The 8448-nt window shown below is 32.9% G+C and overlaps 1 long non-coding RNA gene across 1 annotated transcript; it reads right to left on the bottom strand.

Annotated features, from left to right (window-relative positions):
- Positions 1 to 379: 379 nt before the first annotated feature.
- LOC133189502 (uncharacterized) lies at positions 380 to 5925 on the bottom strand. Its single transcript, XR_009721489.1, has 3 exons — positions 5537 to 5925; positions 5056 to 5167; positions 380 to 887 (listed from the first exon to the last, which is right to left on the bottom strand). It is a non-coding gene; the product is annotated as an uncharacterized LOC133189502 (long non-coding RNA).
- Positions 5926 to 8448: the final 2523 nt, after the last annotated feature.

Genomic DNA, 8448 nt, shown 5'->3' with positions numbered 1-8448 from the left:
GTTATCCTTTTTGTTATACATTTCCATCCACACCAAAAACACAATAACTAGTAAATATTCACAATTTGAGTGATATTTTTCACACATGATCCTATCATTACCAAGTCATCTGCTCATTTGCCATTCAAATTGATCTTATACCCAAATGATTTCATATTCAAGAAATCTAAACATAGGTGAATTCATGAAAAATAAATCTTTTCATTTTAAACCTTGGTATTTGGCAATCATGTTACACCAGGCCTGTTTACCCAAATTGTTGTCTCTCAGTATTTTTTATTAGATTTGTTAGTGAGATTTGGCATTTGCCCGTAAGATTTCACTTTTCATCAACTGTACATAATATTACTAGAAAACAACTACATTTCTGATTATCAAAACATGGTTTAGTAACAAAGCAAAACATCATACCCTGCTTTCTTTTGAGTGATTTCTGTCATTTTTTAAACCACCGCATTTTGGCGACTTAAATGTTTGAAATTTTTACCTTTTTTAGCGAATAAAAAGCGTCAAACTGAGACAGATAACGAAAACTAACTGCTAAAATCCATATGAACGGATTTCCGTATTTTCGTTATAGCAAAACGTGAGACGTATTTTGGACTGAAAATCCGTACAAAATACGGCGAAATCGTAAGAGTAAACAGGTCTGTTACACAGAATATCACAAGTCAACCCAGGTTTTCTTTTGTAGTCAACGACTGTCCTTTGTTTAGTAGTTTCTTATACTGAAACATAAACATGATAAAACTGTAGTCTTAAGTGCTTATAGATTCATGGAAGATGAAAGTCACTGCCTCATTAATTTTATCCAAAGTGTTGAACTCTTTCACTGAACTCCAGTCTTTGTTTTGTGATAGCTGTGATGATTTCATTTCCTGAGATTTCTGAAATGATAACTGATAAGTTAATCAATTATCACCAAAGAATTGATATAAAGGTATTAAAGGTTAAATTTAAATACACATGCAATTTCTTCTATCAAAATTGAAGTTTAAAATAGTCAGTATTCATTTTATTATGGGACTGATATTCAGCTTATAAAGCTTTGTCACATCTGAATCAATTAAGAAAAATGAAAAACTAATTTAAATAGAAATGATGAAACCTGTTTGACTTATCGGGTCACAGCAAATATACATTCAAACATACATATAAACAGACCTGCATGACCAAGTAATGCTTTTCTCTACAAATAAGTACTTCAGTAATATTTGAAAACAATTCATTAAAAAACTGCTTGAGTTATCGTTTCATATATGTAGCAAAGGTGTCAATGGATATGTATTTGAATGTACATACAGACAAACAGACTAAGCGATGTGACCCCAAAATGCATAGGTGATTTTCTCTTACAGTAAAGAGCTTCTGTATAAAATTTTAAAAATGTTATGTTAACCAGAAGTCTCTGATGAGACTGTAGCTCTACTGGTCTGTATGCATAGCAAACGAAAAGTAGCACTTGGATTTGAAACTTTGCAACATGCAGCAATAAATAGAATTATGTATCTTAATGTAGTCTACTTATGTGCCAAGTCATATTGAAATCAAACAAAAACTGTAGGAGTAGCATTTTGAAAGTATTTCACAGAAATTTCTATTTTCAGTAACCATGGCAACACCATTCATCGAAATCAAAAACCAATGCACTAAATTATGTATCTTAGTCTACTTTTGAGCCAAGTTATATTGAAATCAGACCAAAACTGTAGGAGGAGTAGCGTTTTAAAGGAATTTTACAGAAATTTCTATTTTCAGTGACCTTGGCAACACCGTTCATTGAAATAGAAAAAACAATGCACTTAATTATGTATCTTAGTGTAGTCTACTCGTGTGCCAAGTTATACTGAAATCAGACCAAAACTGTAGGAGGAGTAGTGATTTGAAAAATTGTTTACAATTTGACAGACGGACAGACAGACAGACAGATGGACAACGGACACCTTACTATCGCATAAGCTCTTCTGGTTTATGACCAGTAGAGCTTAAAACTGAGTTATTGCATCACAACAAAAGTGTCAATGAAAATACTTTTGGACATACATGCAGACAGACAGACAAAGTGAAATAACCCTTGAATGTGTTTTTGTTTTCTTACAATAAAGAAATTCTGTACAAATCTGAAAGCATAATATTGAATCTTGCAACAACAAAAGTGATGACAAACTGACAGATGGATGTACAATGTGATTTCTACGATGCTCTCTCCTTTTTAATTCCCTTCACATATGCCATTCTTGGTGCCCAGTTTATTTAAATTGGTGCAGATGTTCTGGAGAATAATAAGGAATGTGAAAAGCTTACAGGGAGATAGGAAGATGGATAGACAATGAATAACAAGTGATTTGATAAGCATGAGCTTTTAGCTCAGGTGAGGAAAATTCTGTTGGTTAAGACCATTCCAAGTTTTTTCTATGTTTAGCGTCCGCGTGAGCCTTGGTTTTTGACACCCCATATCAGAAAAAAACAAACAAAATCAGGAGTCCTGAAATTGTTTATTCTGGTCAAAATCACTGAATTCTGTCAATTTCTCAAAGTATTTGTCTACAAAATGTCATATTTTGAATATTGTAAGCATTTAAAGGACTTATCGCATGTTTCTAAATTATTTGAAATTAAAAGCGTAAAACATTCCTTATGACCACAGTTTATTAATTTAGTGTTTTTACTGCGGATAAACCGCAGTAATTAAGCAATTATTGACTCAACTGAAAACCCCTGAATTAAAAATCTAAGTTAATTAGATAGCGATCACGTGACCCTGTGACGTCAAAGGCGACAATGGCTGATCAGCTCTTCACGTAAATCTTACTAAAATATACGCGATACAACCTGAATTTTCTATGTTATGGATGACCAAATCACTGATTTTATCGATATGAAATTTAATATCCAGCCTTATATTTTAGAATTGTCAGCAAGAAATAATCTGAAAAAATCCGTTAACATTGTAAAAATACAGCGACGATAGCGAGGGAGACGTGGCGAAGACGAAGAAACTCGCCATAACAATACAATTTGATTTGTCATTTTATCACATGTATGAACTTATTTGATTCACAAATTTAAATTACATAACTTTATTATTCTTCATTTTTAGCATAATATTAATTTATGCAAGTATGCCTTTATATGTTTTGTAAAGGATGGCGGTCTTGAAAAATAATTTTCCGATCACGAAACATTGCCGTAATCAGACCTACAGATTCTAAATGTTTCGAATAAAAAAACGAAAATATCTCAAAATTCTTACACCTTAAAACTAGTAAATATTTCTACAGTAATTGGAAATCAAGTAAGGAATTAATTTTTTCAGCATTTTTCATAATTAAGCTGCATTTGTCGTTGATAACTCCGCAAATAGTGTGCAACTTATCATCTCTCTATCACTGAATTGTCACCTATGACGTCAGAGCAGTATTTCGCCGAAATCCGACTGAAATATGCATATTGCCGTATTTGAATTTCAACTCTCAATATCTCTTAAAATACGCTTTCAACAACGTTTATTGTATTCAGAATTTTAATAAACAAGGTTGTAGATAATATTTTTCATAAAATTAAGATTTTTGAAAAATCATGCGATAAGTCCTTTAATACCTTGATTTTGCTGAAGAATAGATATTTCTACGAGAAAAATAGATTAATGGAATCAATCCTTTGAAAAGCATCATTTTTATGACTATGAAGTCTTGTGCTTTATTTTTTGAAACATTCAACTGCATCAACATATTTATACCTTGACCTTAACTTCACATTCCTTTAAATAATGTTGAGCTCAATTTCATAGAAACTATTTGCAAAAAACACACAAACCAAAAAATAAAGCACAAGACTTCGTATGACTTAGTATGAACATTCAGTGGGATATTTTGTTGTTGATGTGTCAAATTTGAAAAAATTTTGGTGTGCTGTTATTTTATATACATATTTGTTTTTTTTTTAATCAATTATATCCCACTGAATGTTCATACTAAGTCATACAAAGTCTTGTGCTTTATTTTTTGGTTTGTGTGTTTTTTTGCAAATAGGTAGGTAGGTATTTGAAAGATGGGTGGACGCTAAACACAGAAAAAACTTGGAACAGCCTAATGAGAAAAAGATTTTTTAGACTTCACCCTATTTTCTTCCCCTTTGAATAAGGAAAAGGCAATGTAAAAAATATTGATGAAATTGAATAGCTCTCACCAATATGCATCAGCGTTTAAGCTTTCGTAAAAATATCTTGAATAGTTTCTATGAAACTGAGCTCAGCATTATTTAAAGGAATGTGAAGTTAAGGTCAAGGTATAAATATGTTGATGCAGTTGAACTGAATATATCTATATGTTTCAGCATATGAAGTTTGATAAAAATATCTTAAAGGCTTTTTTTTGAAACTGAACTAAACACTTATTTAAGAAATGAGGTCAATGTCAAAGCAATGTCAAACCACATTAGACTGTTTCAAAGAGACTAGCTTGATAAAAACCTTAGTAATGTCAGTAAAATGTAAGTCAGCAATAACCTGTTCTGAATTTTCAGTATACATGTATATCTATTTATATTCTATCATTAATTATTGTAATTTTTAAAGAAAAAAAAAGTTAAAAGCATTTCTTCTGAACAAAATATCTTTATCGTGTTTAATTGTTTACAACCTGTTATGATTTGATATCACAGTTATATGTTTTTTTTTTTCTGTCCATGCTTAGGTCAGGTATATATTAGTCATTTTCAATGGCTGGCTAAAGAACACAAAACATTGTGGCTGCCAGTGATGGTGGTGTGTGGGTGTGTGTGTGGGGGGGGGGGGGGGGTGTTAAATGTGATGCTGGCTGGCCAAATTTTGACATCAGTGCTGATGAAAAATTTTGGTGTGCTGTTATTTTATATACATATTTGTTTGTTTTTTTTAATCAATTATATCCCACTGAATGTTCATACTAATGTACAAATGCCACATGTACTGTATGAGTATAATTAAAACAGAGGGCCTTATATTTTAGCAGCTTTGGTGTGGACAGTTTAAGCACATGTGCAGTGTCTCTGCATACAAAACAGACTGACCCTTACCACTGAAATGTTTTGACATCTTCTAGTTCAGGTCAACTGAGGCAATGACTATGAGATACAGACTCTTCTGTTTCAGTCACTTGGTTATCAGCTGTTTATACATTGAGTACACCTGGAATTTTAAAAGAGAAAAGTTTAAGACATTTAATTAAAAATAAAAAATAAAACCTATAAAATTTATTACTTTTAAGATATTTAATAAATGATGTATGCGTCTTCATTTTTATACTAGATTACTATAGCTTATTAAACTGAACTGCATGTACAAATACTAAAAAACATTCCCCTCAAATCCCTTTAATCTGGCCAAGTTTTACAGTGATTGTACATAAGAACAATTACTAAGCTTATGATGTCACATTTTATATTACACATTATGAACTGGCCACCCCAATAAATATAATTTACTGTTTAACAGATAATTAAACTGTAATCAATAATCATTTATAACTGTCAATTTACCCTGCTTATTAAATCTCACCTCTTTCAAAACTAGTATACATTACTTCCCCTTTCCAAGTTGAGTAAGCGGACACATTCGGACGGTCATCCCTGTCTGGGGGCTCACTTTTGGATTTTGGTGGATGACCTTGCAAGCTTAACTTCCGACATTGACCATACTGATATCAGTATGAACAAATTGGCATTACCTTGATCATCACGAGGACAGTAATTCCACAGATCTAGTAATTTTATACACAAGTTGCTGATACAAGCTCACCGTCATCGTCTCTCTTAACAGATTATTCACTTCGTATACACCTGCACGTATGTACGATTCTGTTCTTGTACAGTCCTTTAGTGCAATTCATGTCAATTCAGTCAGATATTTGCAATACATAACGCACGTTGCTCCAAAACAACTTTGCCAAGCAGCCTGCCATGGAGGCTGCCATTGTTCTTTTTACTAGCGCCACCTATATAAGCTTCCTAAGGGAGATAACTCTTACCATGAATTGTAGCAAATTCCATGATTTAGTAACCCTTTATCTTTCCAATCATTCATTTGCACAAAAATATTAAAGTACTTTTTCTTTCCATATTCCATCATTATTGTAATCATGTATTTAGTTTTCCCAAATCCTCTTGGGTTTTAAGGAAATTATTTCATGATATATGCACTTTTTACATACAATTTATACACAACACCCCCCTTGAGAAACTTATCCCCGGCTGTGTGATGAAAGGAGAATTATAGTAAAATCATTAGTCATCATTCATTTTAGACCCAAATGAATACATTAAACACAGTTTTAATGAATTCGCAGATTTTCACTGTACCGCCTAATTAGTGCTACCTGCCTGATTCTTACGCATGGGAAGAAATTCTGTGGATTTTCTCCGGTGTTGCTTTAGACTGAATTCAATCAAAGCGCAATTAACGCTAATCTTGTGATGTGATGCGAGACAAATGATGGCAGCACTGTTGAGGGAAGGATCCAACATTTTTTCAGATTTAAAATTAAAGCTTTAAAAGAACAATATAATATAAGGCCTTTCATTGGAAGGGGGGGGGGGTGCGTGATTTCAATTTCCTACTTGCTCAATAATAATAACGAGTTTAAAATGAAACATATAATTATAGAAAATAAACGAGTAAACGATAAACAAATTAAAATAAAAAGGAAATTAAATTCCATGTTTGAGTTTGTAACCCTTATTTTTTTTTCTTTTTTTTTTTCTAGAAAGTATAAGCGTATCACAGGTTACCATAGTAGTGCCATATAAAAACACAGGTTTTTTCATAAATATGTCTTCGGATGTATACGGGGTGGAATGGGCTGATTTTAGGGCATAGATGGGAAGGAGAGTGTCTGGGGGAAAAGAATTAAAATTTCAAATATTGAGAAATATTGCCTTTGAATGCGTAGTAGGAAGGGTGTAAATAGGCCATGTTTACCTTCTTCTAAAGGGGTAAGTTAAATATGCAGGGTATGGGGTAACTCACGGTGTCTTAGAGGGACTTGTACACTATAGATTCTCCTTAGATTTAAAAATATTTTAAGGCTATAATAAAAAAGAAATCGCTAAATTTCAAGATAATTTAATTAATTCTAAATAAAATTTAAATAAATTCCACATGCAAAAAGGTAGAAGAACGCGTGGTAGCAAAATCATATTGAGCATATCAAAGGAAATAAATGCTATAATTATCAATGACATCCGAGGAAAATATTTGTAAAAGTATTTTTTTTTTAGATCCACCTCTACAAGATTCTGCCATAAATTATCTCGAATCACTCTTAGGGGAATATCGGTGATTAGCGTTAATAGCACTTGTATTGAGTTCAGCTCATAGCTAAACCGGACGGGATTTCTTGGGATGTGGAATAGTACTTAACGTCTGACGGTTTGACGACCTTATTTTGGTTGTTGTTACTTGACGTGTGCCCCCCCCCCCCTTTCCCAAGTGTAGTGATCGCAAAAAAAAGAAGAGAAATTAATACCGGACATTCGGACCGACAGTCAGATGTATTTCGCAGGACCAAATGAAATATGTGTCTGCCAGTGAGCGAAACTTTATCAACGAGGAAATTTGTTGTTTTAAAAGCTTTCAAACATTAACGCTAGACTGAGTGAGTTGCGTCACTTACAATGATTTATGATGTAGATAATAATATTTTATGACTTACCGTTTATAGAAAATAAGAGTTAGATCAATTATATTTGTAAAACTACAGTGATTCCCCTAGGCCCAACAGTCTGCATCAACGTTCCAATAAGGTACGAAAGAGTTCTATTGCCAAGAACGGTAACTGCATGTTTAAGGGATTGTGGCGCGGGAAAACACGACAAGCCAACTTGGACAGACCTGTATCCAGTGGTGTGATAGAAAATGAATTCCTGGTTGAAAATTCAATTTTCATCAATATGACAAATTGATTTAAGCAAAATTTTTATTGAACAAATAATCTCTCCAATGAACAGTTTTCTTTATAATTTCTTTGAGCAGTACTTAATTTAGCATTAAGACTGAAAAGCTGCATGAGACGAAATATCTATTACCCATTATGTATTATCTATCATGCAATCACCACATTTTATTGTCCAGGAAACTTAATAATTTTTCCTATTTTCTCGACACCCTGCTCCGCCCCCTAACCCCCCCCCCACACACACACTATTCCTCTTTTTTTCTCGAAAAACAGCGGCATGCTTTTCTTCTAGTCAGGATATTTTAACATTGTACAATAGTTATACTATTATGGCCAATATCGTGACTATCAATCTTACGTCACCTCGAAATAACAGTTTGCTATCTGATTCTGACAGACTTAAAAGGCAGTCTAATATTGTGTCATACCCCCCCCCCCCCCCGCCAAGAGAAAAAATATAGTACCGAAATAAACCTTGGGATAAATTTGATTAAGATAAATTCAAAATGTAACTTAA

The sequence above is a fragment of the Saccostrea echinata genome, unplaced genomic scaffold (assembly GCF_033153115.1).
Source record: "Saccostrea echinata isolate AGI-Se365-2 ecotype Australia unplaced genomic scaffold, CSIRO_AGI_Sech_v1 ptg000018l, whole genome shotgun sequence".
In the NCBI taxonomy this organism is placed as follows: domain Eukaryota; kingdom Metazoa; phylum Mollusca; class Bivalvia; order Ostreida; family Ostreidae; genus Saccostrea; species Saccostrea echinata.
Note: the sequence above shows the minus strand (reverse complement) of the source record. Positions and strands in the feature narration are given on the sequence as shown.